At 39.2% G+C, this 19,798-nt stretch overlaps 1 long non-coding RNA gene across 2 annotated transcripts in view; it reads right to left on the bottom strand.

Annotated features, from left to right (window-relative positions):
* The window catches only part of LOC130707656 (uncharacterized), a 99,953-nt gene extending 80,934 nt beyond the window's left edge, over positions 1-19,019 (bottom strand). For both annotated transcript variants that reach the window (XR_009007657.1, XR_009007658.1), the window contains exon 1: positions 18,880-19,019. This is a non-coding gene — a long non-coding RNA (uncharacterized LOC130707656). The remainder of the gene's footprint in view (positions 1-18,879) is intronic.
* Positions 19,020-19,798: the final 779 nt, after the last annotated feature.

Genomic DNA, 19,798 nt, shown 5'->3' with positions numbered 1-19,798 from the left:
ATGCAGACATCTTTAGAGTGTGTGGGGGGGGGGGGCACATCCTGCTAACCACATCTTCATGATGGATTGTCCTAGCAACTGAGAGTCAAGTTAAACCACATCAATAGATCACAAAAGACACCAAGTGCTCAATAACCTCAGAGATTAATATTTCTAACATGGTTTCCAATATATATGAAAAATATGTTTGTTTACAATGGTCTTAGGATGTAGAACTTAATTAATATGTATGTTTTAGACCAATATTTTTTCCAACTGAGGTAGTCATTAAAATATCTGAGGTGCTTATTAAAAATATAGATTCTGAGGTGTCACATTCCAGACCTCCAGATGAGAGATTTAGGAATCACTGTGTTTAACAAGTGCCCCAGGAAATTCTGCTGATGAGCCCAGTTGGGAAAAGACAGGACTCCAAAAAAGATGTGGAAAGTCATCAAGATACATTGATGACAATTACGGAAGGAAGCATTGTACATACGGATTAAATTCTGCATCATTGGGTGGCAAGTAAAATACCAGTTAGTCAAACATTAGGACGTTTTTCAGGACTACAAATACTTTATCTTCAATTGGCTTTAACAGCATGTATGGGGAGCCCCAGGACCAAAAAAAGTTTTAAGATAACAGCAAATACTCACTGAGCACTTATTTAGTCACCTTTTGGAGTGATTTGTGTATATTAACACCTTTAATCCCATGAGACCTAAACAAGGCAGGTATTATTATTATCTCAATTTTACATATGAAAATACTGAGGAATATAGAGATTAAGTTACTTCTCCAAAGTCATAAAGCCTCTAAGGCATAGAGATAGGATTTCAACCCAGGAAGTTTATTCCAGAGCCCGTGACCTCAAACCTCACAGGATATTTTGACTCTCAGCAAAGGCTGTATAATATTTCAGTGTTTCAAACTAAACCAAACATGTTTGATATAAAACTGTAGTCACAAATCTATTTTTTATAGAGTATTATTTATACCCTGATAGGGTTAAGGTCACCCTAGTATAATCGAGGCAAAGAAACAGCTGCCAACTATTCCATTTAGAGATTCAATCATCGTAAGACTGAATTGATGACCCTCCAAGTAAGCCTCTTCATCAAGTATCAAATGCAATTTTGTCAGGAAGTATTATGGAAAATACAAGGCATCAATTTATGTAAATCAAAACATGAGCTTGCAAATGGTATAATATTTATTATTAAAAACACAGCAACTTTGAAAGCATTGTACATTTCTCATCTATAAAGCCCATATTTAAATGATATTTTATTTAAAAAGCTATAAAGATACTGGAATACTGAAATGGAGGAAAATCGGTCTGAGAACAATTTTCAGCCTGCTTTTAATTGTCCCAGATACGCAGAAAGTAATATGGCTGTTACAATTACTGGAGCATTGCCAGCCTATCTTGCACACGTGGATGCAAAGTTTGGACGCCCTTGCCAGGAAACTGAGAAGCCTGAATTGTATGGCACTTAATGTTTCCTAGCACTTAATGTTCCCTCCCAGACCCATAGAGAATAGAATTGAGATTAGGAGGGAAAGGAAGATGTGACATTGGGAGAAAAAAAATGTCTTATGTAAACTTCAGTTAAAATATGCCCCTTTGAGCTGGACTTAAATCACCCAGATCCTAGCTTCTGGGTGGTCCTTTAAGCATCCAGTCATCTATTAAATATTTCAAGATTATGGGATCTTGACTAGACCTTTGTCCTTTATTTTTACCCAATCCCCAAATTACCACAGATATTATAAAATCTAGCTACCAGTCATATTTCTCCCTCCTTCCTTCCTTAATTTTTGTTGTTGTTGTTGTTGTTGTTGTTGTTCTTTTTTCTCTTTGCACTTTAGTTTGGAAAGTTTCAACTGATATACCTTCAAGCTCGGTGATTCTTTCCCTGCCTGTGTCTCATCTACTCATGAGCCCATCAGATAGTTTCCACCTCTCTGCTTCTATTATTCCTCTCTCTTTTTTTTTTTTACAATCATCACATTGATTTATTTACTTTTAATGACACCACTCAACATCCACAGTGGAAAATAAGATCATTTAGGAGCACATACAATTTTCTATCAGAGACCCAGCTGGCATCAAGAAACTCAAGCAGTCTGTTTGGATGCCCTGAAAAAAGGAAGGGAAGGGATGGAGGCAGGGAATCCACAGGTGCTCTGTGGTTGTGTTGATAAAAAATCATATTCATCTCTTCCTGTGTGCTGTCTACCTTTTCCATTAAAGCTTAATCATAGTTATTTTTAAACATTCCAAAACCTGTGCCATATCTAAGTATCTTTCTGATGCTCGTTTTGTCTTTCCACACTGTAATTTTCCTGCCTTTTAGCACGCCTTGTGATTTTTTACTGAAATCCAGACATGACATGCTGGGTAATAGGAACTGAGGTAAACAGACCTTTCATGTGCAGTTCAGGCTATGTTTAATGTTTGTTATAGTTGTACACGCCAGCTTCAAATTCCTCTAGTTCCATTGGTTTTATCTCCCCTGACGGCTTTGGGGCTTCCCTACGAATTCCTCCTTAGAGTCTGAATCCCGTACAATCTGCTGTTGTTATACAGGAGCCCTGCTGATGTAGCTGTGGGGTGTGGGAGAGGAGAAGTGCTTTGTTATCTTCTGATTAAACCCCAGTCTCTTGGTGGGCCTGTGTCCCTGAGCTGTGACCTTCACACATGCTACTTAGCTTCAGGAAGTCTAGAGGGGGCTGGAGTCAGGGCAGTGGTCTTCCCCCAGGTGGAATAAGGTGATGGTACAGTCTGCTCCCCACAGAGTAGGATTCTGTTATGGAGAACACTTGGGTGTCTTTCTCAAAGATTGCTCTCCTTCTCCCCTGCCAGAGCCACAAGGGGCTCTTCCTTGGCTCTTTACAGAATTCCTGGAGGTAAAGCCCCTTTCAGTGGTCTCCACCAACTTCTTACTCTCAAGCTAGACCATACTCTGCTTCCAGAAATTCAACAAAATTACCCTTTAAGTGTTGCTACCAGTTTATGGCTCCAGTGGGTTCTGTTCCAGGAAAGCAGGTCTTGGCTCTGACTTTCCAGATTCACGTTTCTCTCCAGAATTTGGAGTGGTACCTAGACCTGAGACTTCATTGATTTTTTTTCAGTTAGTTCATCTTTTTTCCTGATGTGAGGATGGTAATGACAACTTCCAAGCTCTTCGCATGTCTGAGTTGAAGCTGTAAGTCTCCACCTGTTTCCTGATGTGTCTTTCTGCAACCTCTCTGCACCTTGAGAGTTGCACCTACAGAGCTAGCAGGAATCTACCCCTGTAATTGGCCTCTGATCTCTTCATGTGACATCCCAGCCCCGAGAGGCCACTGTTATTGAGGAAAGCTAGGAGGTAGAGAATTATATCATTGATATCTGTATCATTTAAGTAAACAGTTAATAAATAATTTTCTGTGATTAAAAAAAAACAAACCATTATCCAACAACTCTGGCAAGATTTCCAAAACTTATTTTGTAGGTAAGTTAAAAGTATTCAAGGGTATAGAGACTTTGAAACCACCAGATAAAAAGATCTGGAAAATCTTTTTATCTTTTTAAAAATTCACAATTTTAAAAAAACAAAGCAAAATCATTTGTATTTTGACATTGAGCTCCAATAAAGGAGATTATGCATGTACATATGCATGTGCATTTTAGAAGCCCTTATTAAGATTTTAATTTGCTATCAAATTAAAATGTCACATGAAGAAGAAACTATTTTATGATTCATTTGCCAAGTGCGACTGTGACAGCTGAGATTAATTTAACCTGGGCTTTTATACATTAGTATTCAAAAGGAATCTAACGCAGAGAAAAGTGCTTGGTTTTGTTTTATTTTTATAATGAAGGAAATGTGTGTTCTCTGTTTTGCTGATTACAATGAGCAGGTGGATTAAATGGTTTTGTAGTTAAACACAAATACGGATTAGGAATGAAAGCTACTTCCAAGATGCATTTCCGCCCTTCAGACAAGTGCTTGAATGACACAGGGTCATGAAAAGCAGGGGCTGTAACATTTACTCTGGAAAATAAATGTTTACCTCAAGCAGCAATTGACATTTCTAGCTTATTACGTGAATGTCAAGCACTGTTTCAAATCACTTTCCCCACATTGGTCCCAGCTTTGGGCCCTAGGCCAATATCAGATCGGTCAACCTTGATTGGTGGCTTACCTTTACTTCCTAGAATTCATATTCGTGTCAGTAACATGACCTCCAAATTCATAACAAGCAAGACGTGTTCAGAGCTGAAATACATCCACAGGAACCATGGAAACGAAGGAAGAGCTGCAGACGTGGGCGGGCCCGTTGCTCTGCACCCAATCAAGAGTGGTGTTCTGTGAGTTTCAACCCATCCCGCTGAGACCACGAGGTCTCCAGTACCACAAAGCGCTGTTCAAAGTCTACATCTTCAACCCTAACCTCTGACCCCGACTGAGCAGGTTATCACCACTATGCACGATGGTTACTGTTGCTATTGGTGACGCAGCCACAGAGACATCCACTAACACAGAAGCCCCCGTGATTCCCATCAGTTGGTTCCTCTTTTCCTTTTTCTTCTTTGCCAATCACACATAATCCACCACCATAGCAAGAAAAACCCCTGAATTCTCTCCTTTTCTTTCCATTTTAGTGGTGGGATTCTCATAATCTCTTGCCTTAATTGCTGCAACAATAGCACTAAAAAAATCTTCATTCTGATGTTTCTACCCATTCTTCTTTCTCTCAATGCAAGTCTATGGAGACAAATTACACACACTCTCACAAACACACACTTTTTTTTTTTTTTACTACTAACTGTAATTATTATTACCGAGAGTTTATCATATGCCAAGCATTCCATCAGCTTGGTGAATTTTTAATTTTAGTCAGCCCCAGCAACTCTCGATTAACTAGTCTGTGCCATAAATGTAGCATTTCGATGATATTTCAGTATTATTATTGTATGTAAATACACACATTCTGACTCCTCAACTAAACTTAAGCCTCTTAAAGTTAATGATTGTGTCTTACTCTCTATAACAGGTCCTCGCTAAATCAGAGCATCAAGCTTGTTTTGAGACATTTTGTGAACAAGGAGCTCATCCTACTCCACACACTAAGTTTGAGATGTTTGGTTAAACAGGATAATTAAAGGCATTCATAGAACTTGCACTGTGGCATGCTCCTAATAATTGAACAGAATTCATAAATGTATTTAAACTCAAGTTTCCTACCTTATAGCTACTTTTGAGAAGCTAGGACTCTTGAAACTGGCTCGAAGGGAGTTAAAAATGTCACAGGAAATGAAATATTCTGTCCAAAGCCCACTAAGAAATTTGAGAGAACATGCTATTTTTGGAGTAGATTGACCATTTCTTAGTATGTCAAAATTTTGGCAGGTGGTTGGTTAGCCATAAATACTATGGAAATATTATTTTAAGGAGGCCAAAGAGTCTATACATAAGGCACACATAGCTTAACATGGAAATATGTATCCAACATATATTTTTAATTAGAAAGAAAATTACAGTTGAGTATAGGACTACATATGTTTAGCAGATTCACATAAAACTGGAAAATACAGACATCTGCTATTTTTACTCAAAGTATACTGAGTGCCCATGACATAATTTGGCAAATACATGTATACCATAATTTTTTTAAATGTATTGGAATAAATGAGACTTGGTTATATCAGGAATGGAATGTTTAAATACCCCGATAATCTAGATACCTCTTTGTAGAAAAGACAATTTTTTTCTTCTGCTGTAATACAATTTTAAAGAAAGCAATCTTTTGTTTCTTCAAAGACACAGATAAATAAATGATTGTTTATTGGAATTTTGTTCAGCATGCATTCCAGTTTTCTAAACCTAAAAGTGCCTTATAATATGTGAAAGGAAAGCCACCTGTCATGCATCTATAAGCAAAAACCAAAAACATATTATTTTGAATGCTGTCTGGCCTATGGCCTTTAAAATCTTTAAAGTTCAGTTGCTTTGGAAAGGATTTTCTAAATTGCAAAGTCGTAATCCAAATTACACCTGAAAACTGGGTGCATTCCTGTAATGAAGGGTTCATGCATACTATCTCCCAGGAGGTGTTTAATCCTTTGAAGGACTCCTGTGTGCTTTTGTCTCTCTGTCAGAGAACTGCTTCCCCTCTAGCATTACTCAGCATTCTGTTGCTCCACGACCCGGCCACGTGAACATGACTTTCTGCATTTCCTAGGCTTTTGCTCTCAACCACAAACCTTTGTTACGCTCTTCTCTTGGCCTCGAATGCTCTTCCCTGACTTCCACTTGCCTAAACCTTCCCTACCCTGCAGTCTGAAGACAGGTGTGGGTTCCCTGAGGACTCCTTTCTTGACCCGCAGACCTTACCTTCTGTCTGTGTTATAATTGTCTCTTTGCTAGACTCCCTTTCCTACCCAGACGGGGATGTGTAAGGGCAGAGCCTGGCTCTGCTCACCATTCCATCTCCAGGCATTAGCACAGGACTAAGTAAACACACAGGACTTGTTACATTAATAACAAGGGGGTGGTGTGGCAGCTAATTTGCATCTTTCTTTTCCTCTCTTTTCATTTTGTCTTTGCCAGCTGTGTTCTGTGAGGTGGGTAGATGTCTTTCCAGGGCTAAAATGTATGCTAATCTCCTTCATGGTTGTTCCTCAACTTTGGCTCTGGGTTCCAGAGAGGATGCTCCTGTATTCCCTCACTTCACAAAGTGCTCTCAACTGGCTTAGCTTGGCTACTTGCTTGGCTAATTTCACAGTATGTGGAAAACATAACGAAAATGCTCTGTGCTGCCAGAAGTGATTTCCATGCCAAAGAGAACTGATTTTTTAATTTTAACTATGTCATTATCCAAGTCTATTAAGTTGGACAATTTCAGTTATTTTTGCTGGCCTGTTTTCTCCTTTATGAAATGAGGGGTTGAACTACATGATTTTAGAGGTGCCCATAGTGGGCAGTTCTCAGATTAAATTGCCAGGGCGTTCTTTGCATATAGTTAGAGATACGTGATGCTAATGTATGGTTTGAATATCTTGTGCAATCTGTAAATTCAACCTCATGCATCGATTATATTAGCAAAAGTGACAACATAACAAAAATAATAACCCACAAGCCACAGGTCGATTTGGCTAAAACTATAAAGGAAAGTTATGGACACACACAACTGAAAGGTCAGAAGAATTTGAGGCTTCAAAAGCGGTTTCATCACAGCCCCCCTCCTGCTCTTCTCATCCTCTTGGATCCGCCCCCCATGCATGACTGGGCTTCAAATTCAGGCTGACTCGCCTTTTGGTTGCAATCTGATTGCTGTTGTCCCAAGCCTGTGGCCCAGTTTCTTCCCCAATCCTTAAAGTCCTGGCATCATTCTGGTGGAGCCAAATAGGAGCAATTGCCCAGACCCCTAAAACAGTCAATTTGACCAGGGCTGGGGTCAGGGCAAGGATTGCACTGCCGAGCTTAGGCCTGAGCCCAGGGTTGCAGGGCCATCTAGTTGCTCCAGGAACAAACCAATTTTGAAGGTTGCAGAAATACTGAAACAAAAATCTAGGTTATTGTATTAAGAAAGGGGGAAGGAGAGAGTAAGGAGGCCCAAACAATAGATTGTCACAGTAGGTAGGCTTTGGAAAGCTATTCCTTTAAAAAGAGAGAAATAATAAGTGTTCACTGAGGACACTCAAAACTACATCTTAATTTTTAACATCTATCTTCAAATTCACACACTAATCTGCAGGTGACTGTTATATATAATGTGGCTGTCCCACTATCCCCTCAACCCAGCAAATCTACAAAAGAGCACACAAACCCTCTCCCGCACACACCAGCCCACAGAACACTGTACTTCTCTCAGCTGCACTACTGTTCTCCAGGTAACTCAGGCTTGGACACATGGAATCTACTTGGATTATATTTAGGTCACATTTTGAAAAAACCTGAAGTGAACCCAAATGAATTCTCTTTATACGATACGATAAAACGATGAGTTAAAGAAAGATAGTCAAATGCACAGATAACTAAAATATTGAAGAAAAATAAGCAAATGCACAGAAATGTATTCAAGGTACAAATTCTGGAACGATACACTTATCACCAAAGTATACAGAGGGCTGGTGCACGAACTGCCTTACAGCCAGGACTTAGTCTCTTGAGTTACCCAATCTCATGTCAGGGATATTACAATGCCTTATTGTTGTTTTAATGCTTAATTAATAAAATGTCTACACCATTTAAAAATACATGGACTAAATTCCCACATTATCAATGTGGTCTACAAAACAAATACAAGGGGGTGGGGGGGCTTGTATATTTATTTCCATTTACAGATAATGAAATCAAGTTTCAAACAAGGATGTATGACTTGGCCTTGATCATAGAGACTAGGAGGTTTCAAAGCCTTAATTCCCACAGTTTTTGACACTAAGCGTTGTGGGTTTGTCATAGTATTAGTAAGAACGTTGTCACACAACTAAGCTATTTGTCCTTTAGGTAAATAAAGTCCTGGGCATCATTCTGGCAGGGCCAAATAGCAGCAATTGCCCACAGAATTTGCTTCTGTGGCTGTGAATATTTTAATCTCCATCTACCTTTTGGTTTGTCTTTATCTCATTTGATTCCAAATGCAGAAGAGGAACAGGGAAGCACGTATTGAGGGCAACCACCTGGAACAAGCATGTGGCTATTTGAACACAGGAACTCCAAGAAAAGAGCTAATACCTTAGGTATTACTTGAATGTCAACCCCCAAGTTACTCATATTTTATTGATTTATATAGATATATATTTATAAAGGTATTTTAGACTTTGTACTCTTTGGGGAGATACTTCTACAGCTTCTAAATACTTGTATTGTTTTATTTAAATTTTATACCAACCCTTTAATGTTAGTAAGGAATTTGACTAATTTCACACAAGTTCAGGAAGAACCAGGATTAGACATTGTATTTTTCAAACATCCAGCACATTCAAGTTAACCCCTCCTGTTTCCGATTACTTAACCAGTTTTCTTCTGAGTTAAATCATCAGTATATTTTCCTTAAACAACAGCATTCTGTGGCCGTTGGTTCACTTAGTGAGGGGGTGGGGCAGTTAAAATCCTTGTCTCCTTCCCATCTGGAAATGCTATTATTCGATTATGGATTCCACTGATTTGATTATTTCCCTATTTAATCAGTATTTATTGCTAATACAGTATATAATAGGTGGAAACAAGTTTTCACAAATTGTACAGACACACGAGCAGACAACTGTACAGATGCCCAGGGCTGCAGCAGCAGTGGTACCTGGTGCGAGGGGGCATGTGGGGCTGTGGCTCAGACTTGGGATCAGGAAAGTCTGCCGGATGCAACAAGCAATTAACACAGAAGGAGGAGTAACAGTTAGCCACGCGAAGGCAGGGGGTAGGCAGAATAGAGAAGTTCTTCAGACAGAACAGAGAAGTTAAAACCCAAAGGCAGGGGACAGCATGGTGCCTTAGAAAAACTACAAATCAGGGTTTCTGTAGCAGAGAGGGCTAGAATTAGTGAAGCTGGTGAGAGAGGAGACCTAAGAATTCCCAGAGGCTGAATCAGGAAGGGTCTCGCACTCCATTTAAGGCATCCCTATTTTAACCAGAGAGTAATATGCAGCCTTTTAAGACTAAAAGCTAGGTGTGAGGCATGATCAGATTTGAATTTCAGAAGGATCCATCTGAACGCAGCAGGGAAGACTGTTTGGGAAAAATAAAAGACCAGAGTAGGGAGGGCAGGAGGCTGCTGCAGTAATTGATTGAGCCGAGGGGTGATGAGAGCAAAGCAACGCCAAGGGTACACATTCTTCCTGGAACTTGGATTTGGATTTCAGACACTAATCAGCGTCCACAGGTGGCCAACTCAGGAGCACAGTCTGGGCAATTCTGACTCATGTACACCAAAATCAGAGCAATTGGTTTGCAAGGAAGGAACAGAACAAAGCAGAAAGAAAGAGACAGAGATGAGACCACCCCCCCTCACCTTGAGTCGTAAGGGGTCTGCGGGCACACCCCCGTGAGAACCAACCCCACTCCCAACCCTGTGCCTTCCTGGAGATGCCCCAAATCTTTAAGATGGCCGGCAATGTTTTGCTTCTACTAGGGCAATGGGGCTTTGTTAATTGCAGCCAAAAAGGCTTGCCTAAGTATTTTAATTTCCATTTTATGGTGGGTGTTAATTAGTAGTTGTTACATGAATTAATGTAAGAATAAATGAATACATAAATTAAGTCAATGGTTTCAGACGAATTTTGGAAATTTCATTAACAGCATAAGGCTTTCTATTATTTCTTCCAACTAATTATCTACATCTGTTTATTACATTTTCACTCCCAATTCTACCCCCTCCCCCCAAAAAGAGGCAGTTTGTCTTTTATGCACTAGTATGATTACCTTGCTGAAAATATTTGTTTTAAATGAGAGGACTTAATGTGTGTAGCGTGGTGGAGGGGTGGGAGAGCGGGGAAGGGGTCATTTCCTGTGTAAACTCCCAGTCCTTAATTAAAACTATTTTCTAATATTAAAAATAACTAATTCTTATTCAGAGTTCTGGCTGTAAGTCTAAAAGGAAAAGCTATGATTTTTTAAAGCTATAAGAAGTATTGAGGGTTTCTCCATTATTACTGATTATTGGATTGTGTATTAAAATTGACAAATGTGCTTCATAAAATTGTTTTTATTGTTAATAGTTTAATTCATTATTACATTAAAATCTTAAAATATTCTAAGGGAATAAAATATACTACAAAGCTATTCTACTATAAATTTCATACTTTAGAGTTTGTGCATATTGTGTGCCACATATTTCTTAATTTTCAGGTATTTAAATACATGAACATATGCATAATCTATTCCTGAACTAGAGTTTGATGTGAAAAATCCTGCACATTGTATTTTACTCTTCTTTGGTGCTTATTTATAGCTAGATTTCTGCACTAATTTTATCATACCTGAATTCCACCATCCATATTTTAAATCATCCATGTTCCTAGTGCTAAAAAGATCTAGGCTTTTGTAGTTCTCATTGCTGTTAAAACGGAAAAAGAACAAACAGATGTTCCCTAATCACATGGATGGTGTTCTTTCTGATGTTTAGTACAGGATGGGGTAAAAAGACACAGTTCAGACACTAAGGCAACACCAAGTAACTCCAGCCCAGCAGGTGAGAGTGGGGACTGTCAATCACGGAGCCATTCTTGCCAGGCTACAGGGTGTCAGACAACAGACTTCATTGTCTCCATTGAATTGCTAATTATTTGAGGATTCTGTAGGGCAAAATCCATGTAGAGTTGGCCTGTTCAATTCTCAAACAGCTTGCTCCTGCTAAATCGTGTGCACACACACACGCTCACACACACACACAACAACAACAACAGGTATGTAACCCACAGACATGAATTTCTACCTTTCTCTCTCTCACTTCCTGCGCTCAGGGTCTCAAGCCTCCATATTTACAGCACGCAGACTTTCCCACGTCTATAGTCTCTCTTGCAAGACACTTTCAAAATCAACATTCCATTGCTGGGCTCAAAAGCCCAGGTGACCTGTTACCTTCAGGGGAATGCACTGACTGAGAACTCAAAGCACTCTCTATGTGGCTTCAGTCCACCTTTTCCATTCTTACATTCCACTTCCACTACATTTTTCTTCTGTTACATGTTTATGGCTTCATCTGTCTCCTCCATAAATCTTCCTGGACTGATCGGGACACTAGTTACCTCTCCCTCCTCTTCACGCATATATTGATATTGTCCGCACAAAGAATGTCTGTGTAGTGCCAGCTACTTTGGTATCATCTTGTCTTATTCCTAGTTTTGGTTTTAAAAAAGTATTTTTAAAAATTCACCTTTATATCTTTTTTTTTTTTTTTTTTTTTATTTATTTATTTATTTTTGGCTGTGTTGGGTCTTCGTTTCTGTGCGTGGGCTTTCTCGAGTTGTGGCAAGTGGGGGCCACTCTTCATCGCGGTGCGCGGGCCTCTCACTGTCGCGGCCTCTCTTGTTGAGGAGCACAAGCTCCAGACGCGCGGGCTCAGTAGTTGTGGCTCACGGGCCTAGTTGCTCCGTGGCATGTGGGATCTTCCCAGACCAGGGCTCGAACCCGTGTCCCCTGCATTGGCAGGCGGATTCTCAACCACTGCGCCACCAGGGAAGCCCTCACCTTTATATCTTGACTTCATATATATATATAAATTCACTGAGTGCAAAAACCCTGTTTCACACTGCTTTGCAGTTCTAACATAACCAGCACCGTGGTTTTGCTAGTAGATGACAATCCATGTAACTTTTATATGATTCCTTGAGGCCAACGTGATAAAATGGCAAAATGAGATATACAGACATTACGTTCCCTTAAGATATCAGAAGATTCGACCTTTGGTGAGGGGAATAATAAAGGAGAATCTAATAGAGGAAATGCAAGCCTTCATTAAGTTCTGAAGAAAAGTGATAATGTATATAATAGTTAGGCCAAGAGGGAATAGAAAACTCAAGATAAAAGAATAATTTGAACCTAAGCTGGACTCCAAAATGTCCACAAAAAGTCTGTGAGAGAGTGAATAAAACAGGTTGGCTAGAGTGAAGTGGGATGGTTAGCTTTTAGAGATGAAAACTAAGACTCTGTGACTTTTTTTTCAGTAAGAGGAAACCAACAGAAATTCTTGCATGTCCCTGAGGGTGAGGTAACAAGTCAAACAGCATGTTGAATCAGGTGGGGAAATTCTCTGGTGTCTTCTACAGATGAGCACCCGGATTCTGGAGTCAGATGTCTGAGACCCAAGCCCATCTCCATCATCCACGGGCTCTGTGACTTTGGGTAATTAGCCTTGCCTCTCTGTGTGCCTCAAATTGTCAGCTCCAAAAAAGGAGGTTATAATCCTATCTCAGATGATTGTTCTCATAAATTATGAATATTTTAAAGGGTATATGGGGAGAGGGGGAGGCTGAAGAGGAAGGGCTGTGTAGGTTTGGGGAAAGGGGCACCAGGAAAAGAAGGATGGGGTAAAGGGTATTAGCAGCTCTGGTGAGTTAGTCACCACTTAATCCTGTGGGGAAGTATCCACAGCTCAGGGAATTTCTCCTGTGTTCATCTACAAATAGGTAGTGCAAAACAGCATCCTTTAATTGAGAGTAATAGTACATTAAACTGAATTTTAACAAAAGCAATAAACCTAAGCCTCTTTGGTGCATCACCAGAATGAGGGCATTGCTTGGTTAAGGGCTCACTTTTAAACCACGTTCACCGAAGTGGTGCTTTATCTGTAATTAAGAGAGTGATACTCAAAACCTTAGTGCAGCTTCTTGAATGTCATCTAGTACAACTTGGAAGGTTAATAAGAAAGGAAAAAAACAGCATAACCGATAAACAGGACGACAAATCACAGCTCTCTTTGGCCTGAGAATCTGCAATGGTTTTAAGAACGTGTCCTTCTTAGCCTAATGCCCTCTACATGCACCCATGTTTTCATTCTTTTACATTTTTATAGATTTTTACTGAGATATAAATACAAATTTTTAAAAATAAACTGTCATTTGACCTCAAAAGAACAGAGACATAATGACCAATAGTCGGTATGTACATAAGGAGCCCTTGGAGGGGCTGCTCACTTCATGGTTTTGAAAGGAATGGTCATAGTCAGCTCAAATCCTCAACAGACCGGAAATGCAGGGCTTACTGTAAAAAGCATTATTTTGCCCAAAGAAAACCAATTGATATCATATTTGATTTTCACGATTGTTTGGCTAAGCTTCTGACATAACCATGACTTGCTTGTGCACCTTTCTACAACATTTGGACAGAAGAAAAAAGTCTTCGGACAGAGATAACCCCAAAACATGCAATTGAAAATGTTGTTTTGCAGAGTCAGAAAGACTTTTCCTGCTTAGAAAATGTTTTCTCTGTAACACAGATGTGCTTTTCAAAGCCTCAGAATTTCCTCCTTTGAAAATATGTTGAGCCAACTGAATTTTTAAAGAAAATATTTATACCCTGAATTTAGCTCTGCTGAAAGAGCAAGCAAGAATTGCAATCATGCTCTTTGTGTTTTAAAGTTTTCCTGGAGTTTATCACGTGAGGATGAACTGAAGGACTGAGGTCCCAGGATTAACATAGACCTTGACCTTTGATTTAACATAGACCTTGACCTTGATTTAACATAGACCTTGACCTTGATTTAACATAGACCTTGACCTTTCTCAAAAGAATGAGAAAGTGCATAGAGATGAAAAAATGTGCCAATATGTTCACTATCATTAATCCTCATAATCTGAAAACCTCAGTTTGTAATATTCAACATCCTTATTGGTCATTATTTGTAATATGTTTGCTGTTAAAAGATTCCTATTAAAATAAAGATTGAGAGTGGATAAGTATATGGCACTGGTAGGAATGTCCCTTTGGTAGGAATGTCCCTTTACTGTGTTTCAAGTTTGGGGGGATTACAAATACAGCCACTATAAACATTTCCTTTCCACAGCTGGCTACACCACTTGCATTCCCAGCAGCAATGGATGAGAGTTCCATTTGCTCAGCATTTCTGCCAACACTTACACGGCCAGCCTTTTCTGTTGTTGTTGTTTGTATGCAGTGTATCTCACTGTGGTTTAATTTTAATTTCTCTAATTATTAAAGATGTTGAGCATCTTTTCATGTGCTTATTTGCTATTCATATATATCTTATTTAGTGAAGTGTCTGTCAAACATTTTGCCTGTTTTTTTCTTGCTTTTTCATCACTGAATTTTGAAAATATACATTTTGGATGCTAATGACTTATTAAATATATGTTTTGATAATAGTTTCTTTTAGTATACGGTTTGTCTTTTCCGTGTCTTAACAGTGTCTTTAAAAACTTAGAAGTTCTTAATTTCAGTTATTTCTATTTCTTCATTTAATGGTAGTGTTTTGGGGTCTTCCCTGGTGGTGTAGTGGATAAGAATCTGCCTGTCAGTGCAGGGGATGCAGGTTCGAGCCCTGGTCCGGGAAGATCCCACATGCCGCGGAGCAACTAAGCCCATGCACCACAACTATTGAGCCTGCGCCCTAGAGCACACGAGCCACAACTACTGAAGCCTGCGTGCCTAAGAGCCCGTGCTCCACAAAAAGAGAAGCCACTGCAATGAGAAGCCCGTGCACCGTAAACAAAGAGTAGCCCCCGCTCGCTGCAACTAAAGAAAGCCCACCTGCAGCAACGAAGACCCAACATAGCCATAAATTAATTAATTAATTAATTAAAATTTTTTAAAAGGGTAGTGTTTTTGGTGTTACATCTAAGAAATCTTTGTTAAACTCATAGTTTTTCTCCTATGCTTACTTCTAGAAATTTGATACGTTTTAACATTTAGGTCTACAATGCATTTTGAGCTAATTTTTATTTACATTGTAAAGTAAGGGCCAAAGTTCAATATTTTTGCATATGGATGCCCCCAGCACCATTTGTTGAGAAGACTATTCTTGCTCCATGGAATTACCTTTGCAACTTTGTAGAAAATCAATTGACAATATTTAGCAGGTCCATCTGGGGACTCTTCTCAGCTCCCTTGATTCATGAGTCTGTCCTTTTGCTAAGACCACACTGTCTACAGCAGCTTTATAGGAAGCTTTGGCATCTGTAAGTGTGAGCCCTCCAACTTTGTTCTCCCTTTTCACAATGGTTTGGACTATTCTGTCCCTTTGAAGTGCCATTAAAATTTTAGAAATAGGGGCTTCCCTGGTGGCGCAGTGGTTAAGAATCCGCCTGCCAATGCAGGGGACACGGGTTCAAGCCCTGGTCCGGGAAGATCCCACATGCCATGGAGCAACTAAGCCCGTGTGCCACAACTACTAAGCCTGAGCTCTGGAGCCCACAAGTCACAACTACTGAAGCCCACGTGCCTAGAGCCTGTGCTCCGCAACAAGAGAAGCCACCGCAATGAGAAGCCCGCGCACCGCAAACAAAGAGTAGCCCCCGCTCACCACAACTAGAGAAAGCCCACATGCAGCAAAGAAGGCCCAAGGTAGCCAGAAATAAATAAATAAATAACTAAATTTAACAACAACAACAAAAATTTAGAAATAGTTTGCCAATTCTTATGAAAAACCTGTGTGATTTTGACTCAAATTGTATTAAATCTCTATATTAATTTGGGGAGAATTGACATTATCACTTTCCTGTTCCTGAACAGATCAAACCTCTGTGTTTATGAAAGTGCCCTTTAATCAGTGTTTCATTCATAAGTGTTTTGTGGTTTTGGCATACAGATCATGCACATACTGTTTGATTAAGGATTTCAAGTTTTTCTGTGCTACTGAAAATGGTCTATTTTTAAATTTCAACAATTGTTCATTGCTGGCATGTAGACATGCAACTGATTTTTAAATATTGATTTGCTAACCTCATGTATCTGTTCTAATGGCTTATTTTGTACATTCCTTTGGATTTTCTACTTAGACAACTAAGTTGTCTGTGAGTAGAGACAGTTTTGTTTTTTACTTGCAGGCTGTATGCCTTTTATTTCTTTGGTCTTCCTTTACTGAATCACTACCTAAAATGACTGATAGAAGGAGTTACAGGGGACATTTCTGTCCTGTTCCTGATTTTAGGAAGACAGCATTCAGTCTTTCACCAATAAATATATGTGAGCTGTAGGTATTTTATAGACCTACTTTATCAGGTTGAGGAAGATTTCTTTCAGTGAATGAATTAATAATGAACTATGTCAAATGTTTTTTTCTGCATCTAGTGGGAATACCTTATGCTTTTCCTTCTTTAATCTATTAATATGGCATATTACATTGATTTCTAAATATTAAACCAAGCTTCCATTTCCAGAATAAATCCGTTTTGCCATTTTTACATATTGCTGGGCTCAGTTTGCTCATTTTTTAAACAGTATTTGTGTTTATATTCAGATGGATATCGGTCTATAGTTTTGTGGGGGGTTTTGCCATGTCTTTGGTTTGGATTTTTCGGTACTGCTGGTCTCATAAAATGAGTTGGAAAGTATTCCCCAAACCTGTTTACTTTAGAAGAAATTCTATAAATTTTTAAATTATTTCTTCCTGAAATGTTTGGTAGATTTCACTAGTGAAACTTTCTGGGTCTGGAGTTCTCCTTGTTTGTAGAATTTTAACTACAAATTTAATTATGTACTTTAATAGATATAGTACTACTGTAGTTATCCATTTCTTCTTAAGTGAGCTGGTGGTTCCCTTAATGTCTTAGGAAAATTTCCTCCACAAACATTTTTAGAATAGTTCAAATCCTTTTAATCAGTGCCATTATCTTTTGCCTGAAATACCTACAATGCTGCAATATTAGTTATTTTCTCTAGTCTTATCCCCACTAGAACCCATCCTCACCATTATCATCTATCCAAAATATATTGTTCATGTCTCATTCTTTTTTAGCAGCCTTTAAAAGACCGATTTAAATTGTCAAGTATATACATTTTTTAATATTTATTTATTTATTTGGCTGCGCTGGGTCTTAGTTGCAGCATGCAGGATCTTTTGTTGCAGCACGTGGGCTTCTCTCTAGTTGTGGCGTGCAGGTTTTTTTTTTTTCCTCTCTCTAGTTGTGGCGTGTGGGCTCCAGAGCACATGGACTCTGTAGTTTGCAGCATGTGGGCTCTCTCATGGAGGTGCGTCAGCTCAGCAGTTGTGGCATGCGGGCTTAGTTGCCCTGCGACGTGTGGGATCTTAGTTCCCTGACCAGGGATCGAACCCGCGTTCCCTGTATTGGAAGGTGGATTCTTTACCTCTGGACCACCAGGGAAGTCCCTCAAGTATATAAATTCTTTAGCATATTAAAAATGGGTCTCTACCATAGGCCTCCAGCTTCATCTCCTCTCACCTTTTCCAGGAAAATCATGGCCTACAAAAGACAAACTGCTTGTGTTTCTGTGAATCTACTGCATTGCTTGCCCTGTATCTTTTACTGTAATTTTTCACCATATTCATTATGAAGTTTTTTTTTTTTTTTTTTTTTTTGGCCATGCCACTTGGCTTGTGGGATCTTAGTTCCTTGACCAGGGACTGAACCCTGGCCCTCAGCAGTGAAAGCACAGAGTCCCAACCACTGGACCACCAGGGAATTCCCAATATTCTGAATCATCTTTTATGTCCCCACTCACACAACCTGTCATTCAGAAACCCTCTTTGATTCTCTAGGGAGAGACAGCTTTCCCTCATTCATTCATGCTATGTTGTAATAGGTAATTCAGATATTTACCGTATGTAGGTTATATACATACATGAATATACGAAAGTGAAATTATCTAAGTTTGCCTTCCTAATAAGACCAAGCTCCTAAAAGTTAAGGTAATAGTATATTTCTCTTTCTGTCCCTTACTCCTAGCCCAGTGTCTGCCTTACAGTAAGTACCCAAGAATGTTTGTTGAACTATTCTGGGTTACATAGCACTGGAGTGGGTAGATTCTTGAGGTAAGATATGACTGTAATTTGTATTTCATTTTCCAGCATCCTATCATTGAACTATGCACTGGCATTAGCCAAGAAGAAGTAGATGGGGATGCTCTTCTACTTTAATTGTTCATAATACCCTTTTGGCTCACAGGTCACCTTAAACACATGATCAATATAGAGAATGCTCTACCAAATACAGTTATCTATGCACATACACACCAGATTTTGTATGAAATTCCAGGAAGTTCATAGAACTCTTTATCTCCATCCGCTTCCCAGTTTGTATACAGGCTGTCCATTCTGAGTTGTTGAGTAGGACTACAACACCATCCAATAGAACCAAGTGAACCAGGATGGAATAAGAGAAGGAATAGAAGAGACCTGAAAGAAGGCTTAGAGTAGATCCAGAAGGTCCTTGTTCAATTTTTGGTGGAGATAGTTAGAATATGGTAAAAGAAGAACTGAAAGTTTGCTTACTTGATTGTCTCCATCAGTGTTCGTCAGAGGCCTGGGTGCTCCAGATTATCATGAGACGTTCAGAGACCCTCCACAGGTATCCACCACTGACCAGACTTAATGATGCTGATTTGGGCGGAGAATTAATAGGGGCAAAAGCCCTAAGCCTTTAAGGAAAAAACAGTGTTTTGAAGAGGAGTATTTAAGAGCTGTTACATGACAACCCTATAGTGAAAGGCGATAATCAAAATGTGCAGATTTCTGAGGATAGAAGGCCATCCTCTACCCCTGCTTTTGGAGCCATTCCTTTCTGCTTTCCTATTCCACTGATTAAATCCCCATCAAGTATCCCTCTCTTAGTGAATCTTTCCCCTCAGCATATAAATATACTCAGATACCCCACTAACAAACATGCCACAAGAAAGAAAAAAACAAAAACAATTAAAATAACAGCAAAATAATATAAACTCCAAAACAGACTATCTTAACTATGACCTTCCTTTCACCCACCTTTTAATTCCCAAAATTCTGTAAATAATAACATTTAGTGTAACTCCCACACCTTAACCTTCTCACTCCCCATTCACCCCCAGATCTACTGCAATTTATCTTGCTTTCATATGAATTTCACTGAAACTGCTCATGTGAAAGTCACTGATGAACTTTCAGCTGACCTATTTTATCCCTGTTTAAGATATTTTTCAGTTGGGTGTCTATGATGCCACTCTATAAAAACTGAGTTCTCTTTAGCTTTAAATTTCAGAAAACTCAAGTACAAATGAAGTAATCGATAAGAAAATTTTATTATTTCACAGAACTTAGTCACACCCCTTAAGAGGTCCCAATATATGGAATCTGCATAGTTGATTAATCATTGGTTCATAGATCACCAAGGGCACTCTTTTCTATTTTCAGCTTTACCATGTTCAGACTTTATGCT

Source organism: Balaenoptera acutorostrata, chromosome 3 (assembly GCF_949987535.1).
Source record: "Balaenoptera acutorostrata chromosome 3, mBalAcu1.1, whole genome shotgun sequence".
Lineage (NCBI taxonomy): Eukaryota > Metazoa > Chordata > Mammalia > Artiodactyla > Balaenopteridae > Balaenoptera > Balaenoptera acutorostrata.
Note: the sequence above shows the minus strand (reverse complement) of the source record. Positions and strands in the feature narration are given on the sequence as shown.